This window comes from Nannospalax galili, unplaced genomic scaffold, assembly GCF_000622305.1.
Source record: "Nannospalax galili isolate Female #2095 unplaced genomic scaffold, S.galili_v1.0 scaffold734, whole genome shotgun sequence".
Classification (NCBI taxonomy): Eukaryota; Metazoa; Chordata; class Mammalia; order Rodentia; family Spalacidae; genus Nannospalax; species Nannospalax galili.
This window is the reverse complement of record NW_008337073.1, coordinates 1,763,145-1,774,489: the sequence shown is the minus strand read 5'-3', so window position 1 is coordinate 1,774,489 and position 11,345 is coordinate 1,763,145. Positions and strand designations below refer to the sequence as shown.

At 38.6% G+C, this 11,345-nt stretch overlaps 1 long non-coding RNA gene across 1 annotated transcript; it reads left to right on the top strand.

Moving 5' to 3' along the window:
* Positions 1-2,313: 2,313 nt before the first annotated feature.
* Positions 2,314-11,024, top strand: LOC103733254. Its single transcript, XR_607226.1, has 3 exons — positions 2,314-2,390; positions 10,542-10,704; positions 10,793-11,024. It is a non-coding gene; the product is annotated as an uncharacterized LOC103733254 (long non-coding RNA).
* Positions 11,025-11,345: the final 321 nt, after the last annotated feature.

Genomic DNA, 11,345 nt, shown 5'->3' with positions numbered 1-11,345 from the left:
AAATTGCCTTGGCAAGGTTTTTTTTTTTTTTCTTTTGTATGATTTTAAATTTTGAAACTGACCATAGTTCAAATACAACTGTATATCATTAGCATTACAACGAAGCCCTGTAAGAAGTACAAATTGCTAGACCCTGGAATCCTCTGGATTGCTGAGAACATGCTTTGCCTTAGCCAATGATGGACAAAGCCTAGAGAAAATCTTGTATTTACTGGATTCATAAAATGGTCCCTTTCCTTCATAGCCAAAGGGGCCATTCTCAGAAGAACACAGGCTGTCAAAAGATCTGCCAATAAAACATTAGCTTGTGGTATGTTTGCTGTATATTGGGATGTGCCTTTCTAAACATTTTCTTTTTAAAATTAGCCCAAAATGCCATGCACTAGGTCCCAAGGAGGAAGAAGATGAAGATTGAATAACATTCAGCAGGATTGCCCTGTGCTTGGGATAAGTCTTATGATACAGGCTCAGTGAGGTCAGTTGGAAACCTATCCAAAGCAGTAAAAACTTCCTGAGCAGCATGATTATAAACTCAACTAAGCATGTTTGCTAAGGAAATCCATACACGAAGGCTTTCTTTCTTCGTTTTCCTCTTCTCTCAATTTCAATGTGATGTGCCAGCAGTGTGTGTGGAAAGTACTGATGTGGCATCAAGAAAGCAAGTCAAGATAGGTAGGTTTTGATGGCAATGAATGGATGAACGTAAATGAGTGTTGGATAAGGATGGACAGGTCCAATACCTGTGCCACACAGAGAGAACAAAGGGGCGTAAGCCAATGCCGACCTTCACATTCCTACAGAATCTGTTATTTGGTAATGAATGTTTCCTTTCCCACCTCATGTGCCAAGAAACCAAAGCACACCTTGTGAAATAACTGTCATCCATCAGAAGTTCAAAGCTGAATGCAAATTGAGAAAATCAAATAATATTTTTAAAGAAGCATTGTTTCTTAAGGTTCTAAGTGCTATATGGACAGCTTTTAAATATAGCTCAATATTTCTGGGTACACTAACCTGACTCAATAGGCCTTAACATATATATCATAATGCATGAAATCCAGTTTGGAAGGGCTATCAGGGATGTGGGTGGAGGAAGGGAATACAAAAAAGGTGACTAAGATGTTTTATATAAAATGCACAAAAATTTAATAAAAGTATACATTAAAAATAAAATAGAAAGCAAAAAAATAATAGCTGAATATTATGCTATCATGGATTGGGAAGGAAGTATCATATTTTGTGGTTCTTCCTTTAATACGTATCTTAAGTATCACACCTTTATCCACATGTAAAGCTGAGGCAGGCTGACATTTACCTTACCGAATCCTAGAACCACAAAATTGTAGAATCTTCATTGATATTATTGAAGAGGTGAACAGAGTGACCTTCACTGAGCTCCTACAGTGCTTAGTGTGTACCCTATAATTACCCAAACAACATAGTGATAATATTACTGCTTTAAAGAAGAGAAAACAGAGTTAATTGGTTAAGTCATCTTTTGCAATGTTGCCCACAACAGATTTTAAAATGAGGACTGACCCTGACAAAACACATTCTTTCTGCCATGCCAGCATATTTTACTATCTCAAGAGGTGGTTTCCGCTGAAATCATAAAATCAGTTGTATGGTCCATTGTTAAGGAAAACACTAAGTGGGATCCCATTTTTAAACTGAGGGTCCCCAGTCCTTTTCATAATTAAATTACCAAGCCCAGCATTTGGTAGGACATCTAGAAAACTGTAGAAAGGCAGCTAAAAGAAGGAGATTTTACAAAGAAAATAAAGATATTGTATCTGAGTACCTGGTGGCTTTTAAAAGAAGTAAAAGGAAGACATTTGACTTTCTTCTTTATTTCTATTTAAAAGCGAAAGGGAGTGGGTGGTATGGGCTAACGGGTAAGTGGAGAATGTTCATATGGTGATAATGAACCAGGCAGAAAGCAGAGCAAAGGAAAGGAAGTATGGAGTTACTTTTCCATCTCCCTGGCCATTGTACCCTTCGCTGAGAACATTCCGTTTGGCTTTCAGACTAGGGTTGTCATGCGAGAAGTGAACGCTAATTTCATATTTTCTCCTAACTTTCTTTTGGGGATAAGCATTTGGGTTTTCTGCTGTTTATTGTTTCAAAGGCATCTATATGCTAATACATTTTATGCTAATTATTTTCATGTTTGCCCCTCAGGTTCTGCTTCGTATCACCCACCAGGGAGGATCATCTCTCATGAAAACTTTCAAATTTGATTTTGAAAATTTATTCAGAAAAACTTAAGCCATGCTTTCTCCCAACACAAGAAATAATATGCTCCAGAGACTCCTCTAATTCACAGAAAATGGACTGGGATAACATTTGGGCTCTCATACTACCACAGTCCCCTGGAGAAGGACAGGAAGGTACACAAAGCATTTAACATTCTGACATTGAAATGTTGGAGAATGATTAAAATCACAATCTAATGATATGCTGTGAGAAATCGCTAAATTACCAGATGTGATCCAGGAAGGATAAAGGAAAGATTCTATTCGTTCTCTACACAACATCTGAGTGTGTCCTCTGCTTCTACTGCTATAAATGCCACATCTTAATTGTATGCCACCTTTCCTTTAGCACTATTTCTGAAAGTTAATTGTAATGATAACACCTGCAGCTGAGTTTGTGCTTACAGGAAGAGTCAGGTACTGCAAAACTCTCATGTAGTAATCTAGCTTGATGTTTTCCAGCACAATCATGATATTTTCTTTATGAAATTGTCATTTGTTTTGTGAGCAGATTACTCTTTGGGAAAAGAATAGAAATTAGTCAATTAACCTGTCTTAAAAATATTTTTCAGGGCATCCTTCTTTTGAAGATGAATAGGCTTAAAAATATAATTCTTGACATAGTATATTAAATTAAGCTGATTTTGGAGGATGTTAAAAATCACTCTTGGTAAGAAATTGGATTCCTTTTGTTCCCAAGAACTTGAGAGGTGCCAAGACCCCATATTCTCCTTCTCTGCATTGTTCTCTGTCCCACTCTGTGCTTTTAAAAAGCAGTGAAGCTGAAACACGAGGGGAGGGGAGCCATACTGCAGAATCAAGCTCATTTTGTGACCAGTCTCTTCGTTACCTATTCATCTTTCTACCTTTCATCAACTGCACCTGATTGCCTTTCTATTTTTTAAATGCTCTCCCTGTTAGCCCTTAACAGTGACATCATTCTTCAAGAAGTGCAGCCCAACTGCTGGTATTTCTCCTACTGACTCATTTTAATGGCTCTTGAGCTCTGAGACAGCTTTGTCAGTAGGAGAGTTTCTTTTCAGGCTTAGGAAAAAGGCTCTTCTGCAAAGGAGCCTGAGAAGTTAAAGAAGCTCTCTTTAGACAGAAGGAGATCCAAGGAATGGAGCCAGCAGACAGGTGAAGATGGGTTCCTGGACAATATGTACCAGAGTGCCAATCAGCATTTGGACACTTACAAGTGTCATCTGTAAACAAGATGAGCCATTGCTGGAGATATAGTTAGTAAATCGGACAAAATAAATGTTTGTCAACTAATGATAAAATAGTAGTTTGTTGAAACCTAGCAGTGTTTGGTACATTTTGCTGCAATCAAAGACCTGCGGTGTTTTGTGTGGTATGCTCTGGTGACCCATCATTATTTTCTTTATTCTACCTACTTGCCTGTGATAATAACAAAATAGCTACACATTTTCTCTGTTAAAGTTCTATCTGAAGAGTGATTCATCAAACTAACGCATTTGCCCTTAATGTAGCTCCAGCTAAGAAAAAATATCCTCTCCATGATTTTTTTTCAGTGCAAATTTGAAGATAACTCAAATTAAAAAAGCAATTTGCATGCCATTAGGCACCAGAATGGATCAGGTCCTTCTGAACCATGAATAGACATTAAAGAGGCTGCTGTGAGTCTATTCCGTTCTTCATAAGCTAAATTTTATGAAGACAGGAAAGACATCTAAAAACAATCAGTCCAAAGCTATAGAAATACAACTGGTGTAATCTGTTGAGCTGTAAACGTTTGGTGCCCATGGCTCAGTCTACAAGAGTAGTAACATTTGGCTCAGCACTCCTGCAGAGACACTCTGTGACTGAGGACTGGCTGTTCTATGGTCATGCCTGTGCAGCACAGTTCAAAACTCAGAGCTTTGGAAGAAATATGAAATAAGAATAAGACTTGGTTTGAGCCCTAGGTTCAATGCTCGCAAATTTTCAAACCTCCCTGATCCCCATCTCAGGTTTGCTTCATTTACATTGTCTATGAGGATGGAATGAGATAAAGGATTTGTTAAACGTTCACATATAGTAAGTGCTCAACTAATGGATGTTACTATGATCCATTATCTTCTATTATCATTGTTAATATAAGTGTAATGTTACTTGTTATTTTCATGATTAGTGATGTTAATGACCAGTAAAGACTCTGAAGTTTTCCTCTAGAGCAATATAAGCAGTTCAAATCAAAGAGATGAATATGAAACACTTTCTGCCAGTAAAACAGATTACAAAAATTAAAATGTGGGAAACTTCATGTGTTAAATGTAACTCAGTGGCAGCCTATATCACAAAGTTCCAATGAGAGCTTTTTTAATTTATAAGTTCTAAGATATTGTATAAGATGGGAAGTCTTAAATTTCTCCACCAATTTTATTGCTTTTATCTGGCCAATTTCAAATATTCATGTGAGATGGAAAGAAAAAAGTTATTACAAGCAAGAAATTTCTGCCCTCACTGCCAAGAATCCAGATGTCTAGCTAATGAGTTTTCTTTTTTCCCTTTGTTGGGGGTACTTGACATTACGCAGAGCCTTCTTGTAGTTGGCTTCCTGTGTTGCAAGAAGTGATGGCCTGTGGATTACAGGGTTGTAGAACTGATCAGCACGAAGGCTGTCCATAGGAAGACACATCTTGCTCGTTGAAAAGCTCTAGCCAGCTGCCAAGATAGCCTCATGGGTCCATAACATCTTAGGAAAGCATGCAGACAGGTCTCAAGGCCACTAAAAAGTTTTAGCTCTACTGCTAAACAAGAGTAAACAGGCTTGTGTTTGCTTCCCCACAGAAAGAGAAGTCAGATGTTAATTAAAACTTTGCGGAGTTGGAAAGGATCATGCCATTCTGTATTGAAAAGTCAGCTTTGACTTCTAATTGCATGCCAATAAAGGAGAAGAGAGAGAAAGGAAAAAAGACCCAGGACTACATTTGCTAACAAAGGTTCTTGTTGCATACAAATCTCACTTAAAGAAAAACCTTTTTCCCCCTTTGTATTTCGAAGGACTTTAATGACAATAGAGCCTTTTGTAATATCTTTAATGGATGTTTGTATGCTTTATTAAATTTCACTCTTTCCTGTGGGTTTTCCCTCTTTCTTGAAGCCATTCCTCAATAGAAATGTTAGCAGGAAATTAGTGCCCATATTATACTGTGTTTTCTGGCATTTCATTTTAATCACATTCCCTGGATCAAACTACAGCATCATCACTTACCTTTCCCAGTACTTAGCATATAGTCGAAGTGAACTAAGTAGTAATTAAAAGGAAATAACCTCACTACAATTATAGTGGTGCTTTCCTAAGTTGCTTTTTCCATTCTGTCAGTCTTCAGTGGGAAGAAGTTGGTGTAATTTCCCTTCAAACAGGGACGACTTGGAATTGTTCACAGTCGCAAGTCAGAGAACAAAGTAAGAGAGATGATTTTCATTTGTAAGATTGCCTTCCTCTTATCTGGTGGTCTTGTCTCCCAGACTGTCTGTCTGTCTCTAGAAAGCAAAGTCAATAAAAATGATTAGAGTTGGCATCTCACAAATGTACACGCTTAAACCATGAAGCAGTAATGCTGTGCAGGAAATATTTTTCTGACCTTTTCAAATTGCATCCAACTGTCTCGGGAATTTCTCGGGGACTGGAGGTAATAAGGTTCAATCCGTTTTACTGTCTGCCTTCAAATTTAGTTCCTTCAGAGCTGGAACTTATCTATTCTTTGCATCCTGGCCCTGGCATCTATTCAGTACAGAAATCCATGCATCTCATCTCTCTCTCTCTCTTTTTTTTTTTGCCCCATCTCAGGCTTTTTAAAGGCTCATAGTATAGAATCTACAACCATGTCAACTTTCCCCTTCAAAAACAAAATATTAGCCCTCAAAGACTATGGACATGGTCCTTTGAGAAGTCCTTGTTGAATTTAATTAGTTTTTAAATTTCATCCTGTCTTAAATTTTAGTTTTTAACCTAAGTGATTTGTTGCTTCACTGGTCTTTATAGAAAACTTTTTTTTCAACTTAACTATACCATGGGCGATTATACAAAAGGGGCAATAACATCAGAGTCCTTTTGTTCTGGATGGATTTTTGCTTTTCTTCTCTGAGTCCAAAGGGAATGGACATGCTCTCTGGTAAGGAAGGGAATCATCCAAGTGTGACATGCTAAAAGGCAGCTGAGTGGCCTCGTTCTTCACTGTGCTCCTTTAAGGAGAACAGAAAACAGAAATTGGGGACACCTTTTTTGACCTGGTGAAAGCTTGGGGTGTCAGAAAGCCTTGACAAGGAGTTAAAGAGCTTCTCTCACTGTTCCTATGTACAGCATCTCCCTGCTGAATGTGGCTCGGTGTTCCCTCATTGGTAGGACACTCCAAACTCAACAGCACACTCTTGTTTTGTTGCCCCCCCCTCATGTCCTGCCTTCTGTAGACATTAGAATATTGGCTGGAATTTCATGTGGTCAATGGAGCTTGGAGCCTCTTTCTGGCTTGAGAGGCAAATTCATGGGCAAACAGCCATGAGGAGGAGAAAGTCTTTTGAAGTTGCCCTTCTAAGAGTCTGCTTTTGTTTGTGTAGTAATTTATTGAATTTGATCATCATACAATATTTAGCTTCATAAAAATGTGATTATTTCAGAAAACGCTGTTTAGAAATATAATTGGGGGAAAGGATGATGAAATCTCTTTTTATATTCACAGTAGTGTGCTTTTCCTTCAAAAAATAAGCTAATATACTTACGTCAAAATTTACCTTCCATAATATAGTTGATCTTTTCCATTTAAAACAATCATTAAAATTTTGGTAAAATATAAAATGAAATCTACAGAAAATGTTTAAGAGTAAGTTGTTATTTTGTCATTTGAAATTTAGTCCATCTTATTAACTGAGTTACAGTCTTGATATCCTTTTACAACCTGGGTGTGGTTACCTGGTACTTTATTCAATAAAGATGAAATATTAAAATTCTTTTTACAAATTCAGATTTACCTAATATTTGTAATAAGATTAGTATTTTATCACCATCTGAAGAGTAAAGATTTTCAGGTATGATAATTAAAGCAGATTTGTTTCTTGAGTGGAATTGCAATGTACCTGAGGGGTTGTGAATGCAGGTGAGTGTGTGTGTGTGTGTGTGTGTCCATGTAGGAGACGTGCATACTAGCCTGAAGTTGAGACTGGAAGGCAACAACCACACAGCCAAATGGATTCTAGTTTCTCTTTGTGGTTGCCATCTCTTACCTCATTGGAGATTTGGCTCTGCCTAGTAAGCCTTTCAGAACACAGAGTAGATACGGTCATCCCAAACTTAGTGCCGCCTCGTTCTCATTCCTAAGATATCGTCTTTTCCTATCTTCAGGACCCAGAAATAAAGCAAAGTTGCTGGATAGCCTTACTATTGAAATTGTACTGAGTTTGTATCGGGTTTTTTGCTTTGCTGGGTATTCCTAGGGTGACTGGGGAATGAAAAAACTTTCAGATCAACAGGCACAGAAGACTTAGGAGCCTAAATAACAGTGTCAAGATCAGTACTGGCTGTTTCTTATGACTACTATTGTCAGGTATCTGATAGACAGTAAGACAGGGACAATGGTCCTCAACTTACAAGGGGCGGAAAGTGAGGCTTAGCGAATGTAAAACCTGGATTTGTTTTGAAGTGGTCAAAAGATGGTGTGGCTGGGCACGGTGGCGCACGCCTTTAATCCTAGCACTGGGGAGGCAGAGACAGGTGGATCCTCTGTGAGTTTGAGGCCAGCCTGGTCTACAGAGTGAGTTCCAGGCAGCTGGAGCTACAGGGAGACCCTGTCTCAAAAAGCCAAAAAATAAAATAAAAATAAAAATAGTGTGAAGAGGACTATTTTATATGAGAAAGAACAAAATCCCTCCCGTTCTTTCTCCTCTCCCTTCATCTCCTCCTCTTCCTCCTTCTTACTTTGTTTCTCCACTGTTTTTCTTTTCCCAAAGAGAGAACAGAATAAGGCCACCTTGTTAAGGCACCACCTCCTTGAGTCTTCTTTGATAGGACAGCCATTTTTTTCTTCCTGTCACAGAGTCACTTTCAATAGAGCTAGGAATTTAATTGTTTGGAGTTTTAATAGTGGCCAAGAGTTCTGACTAGTGGCTATCATCACATACTTTTCTTATTAATGACACAGGGAGCAGAAGAATGCCACTCTCACAAGATCACATTAACTCTGCCTGTTTCAGTTTGTGATAATAACAGTCCAAGGTCAAAAGGGAGAAAAGAGTGAATTGGGGCAAGAGTGTGCTCAGAGGTATTTTTGTGGGCAACCCAGGAAAACTTGTTTCTATAAAAATGATGTTTGTCTCTCAGGATATGTAGGAAATTGCATTCCTTCAAATAGACAACTGTGGTTTTGCTTTTCATTTGCTTCAGACATCTCTATAACAAAAATAAACATTCTTGATTGCCAACGCAGGCTTGTTATTGTGATGTCCGCTCAGTGGAGATATTGATGCACAGGGATTCAATTTCCCTCTTATGGCGATGTCTAATGTGCTTCACTTTGCAGCTCAGGGACGGGACTCAGTTACTTTTTCAGGGTAAACTGGGCTTCTTAAGTTGCCACAGCATCACTCAGGCTTGGAAGCCAGGGCGGGCTCCCGACACACACATCTTGTGTTCCCAGGCATATCAATGGATAGGATATCGATTCAAATCCAAGCAGAGAAGTAGAATCTTGAAAGCTATCCCTCACCATTTACAGTAAACACATTCTTCCTAAAGTAGATGCTTGGAAAATCCAGTCAGCATCCCACTTGGAACTAATATCTGCCTTTAAAAAATTTCAGACAGAACTACATAGGAAAAAATTTAGCATAGTTTTAAATGCAAATATGATTTCAAAGCCTCTTTCTCTCTCTCTCTCTCTCTCTCTCTCTCTCTCTCTCTCTCTGTCCTTCCCTCTTTTGGGTCTGAGGTCTCTTAAATATGCCTGCAGTCTCAGTTCAGGGTTCATGAAAGATTTTGTGCTTTGCACAAGGTCGCTTTAATTGTCACTATCAACTTTATTGGAAACACACTCAAAATAGTATGAGCAAACACGAATAAATCATTCTGAAACTTCTTGTCACACCCAGATCTTCTCAGTCCTCTGCTAGCTGATGGCAAGGGCTCAGCCTGTGGTTTCAGTGTGGAGCACCTGCCTATGTGCTGTGATCTGCTGGTAATCTCCTCTTACTGTTGAGGGCTGAAGCAGTATTTATTTTTCCTTAATTGGAACCCCACTGACACCCTGTGGGATTTTCCGTCTTGGCAAGACAATATATCCATATAGACCTTGAGCATTGTCGCCGTGGTTGGTTGCAATATTATAGTCAGAAATACCAACATTGGGATCAAAATTAAACCATCACCTAGGCTAATGGAGTTTCCAGAGTTTTTCAATAGTGTTAGGAACTCTGGATTTTTCTCAGTGTTTATCTTCAGGGTTAAGGCAGCACAGCACAAGCTCAGGTTGAACACACTGTGTCGTTCTTTCTTCTGCTTTGGTTCTTCATTTCATCGCTTCAGTGGAGGAGAAGTATGAGAGTAACTGACAGCATTGACAACCATTACCCACACTGAACAAGCGAACAGTAAACACCAGCAGTACGGCACTCTCCATAAATAGTTATGTATTTTTTTTATTCCTTTCTAAGTAAGCAAATATATCAAGATGCCTGGAAAACCTTACTTTTATTACAATTAAATCACTTAGAGTTCACAGCTCAATCCTGATGATCTTAACTTTGGGTGTTCCAAACATGGTTCATTCCCTGAGGCATTCATGGACACTTGGTTGTGTGTTTATGGTTTCAGCATCTGCTTCTCCCTTGTGCTAATTTTATTTTTGTCATTGAAGTTCATGAAGACTTAATCATTAACCCTCTAATTTTCCAGGAAAAAAAAATGTTGATTTATTGAACTGGCTGTAGCAAAAGAAGATCAATCTGACATTGTAGGTTAATAGTAGGGAACAAAATACATCCATAATTAGGAGAGAAAAGGACTTTCCTTCTTCCTACCAGTGTATAATAAAAAGCCCCTCACCAAAGTGTCTTGGAAAATAATGCATTCAGACTGAGTCGAATTACCGCCTAGCAGATTCTATTTATCTGTAGCTTAAAAAGCAGCTGCGGTTTTTGTAAAAAGCAATGAATGTGGCATTCTTACTTAAAGGTAGAAGAAAAAGAACACCCCTTGTTTTGTAATAAGGGGATTTTCAATTTAAAAGAGAGAGCAAGCCTGTTGTGTGAAGTAGGGTTATTACAGTCACTGTATTCTATCTCACCCACCAGGAGGCTAATAATGAAGGGGCCGGGGGAAGGAGGCCAGTGCTATAAGGGTTATCTCACAACCTCAGATGCTGGATAAGTCGAAGGAGGCAGAACGGCTCCTGGATGACATTCAGAAAGACTAGAGCGATTATTTGGAAGCAAAAAACCACCTATTCTTTCCAAGGTAAACAGTTCATTTCATCTGTGTTTCAGTTCAAAAATATGTTTATATAAAGATATCTATAAAGTCTGCCTTTAAAAAATCCTTTTAGGTACATGAATATTGTCGAGACTTGCCCATCCAAAGGTTCAATGATACATCCTTAGAATCCTGCTTTAGACAAAGGATGCTCTTGGAGACCCATCACACCTAAAACCACGCTTTGAAGGATCTGCCAAGCTCACTTTTAATCATGAGAAAGAAATTACCCACATGGAGACAGCAGAAAATGAGAAAGTAGAGCTCGTGCTGCGAATAATTCCAGTGAGTGCCAAGGGGCTAGTTGAGGAATGGCTTCATGAGGTGAATATCTTTAGCTCATACTTAGGGTTTGGTTAGTGTATAATCATTTTCTCTTTTAGGAGTGATGACGATCCTAAGTGTATTTCCCAAGCACGGAATGCTCAGGGCATTTGTCAGGATGTTGACAGATTTAATATCAGCCTCACCCTTGCTGTTATTTACGATGACTAATTTTACATTTGCAAATATGCAGAAATCAATTTAGGTGGAAAGGCTCTCTGAGCCCTGCATCTGTCACTAGTTGTCTGTCCTTATGTGCAGTACTGTGTTGTGTGTATGTCCAGCAATTTCTGTCTCTGTGT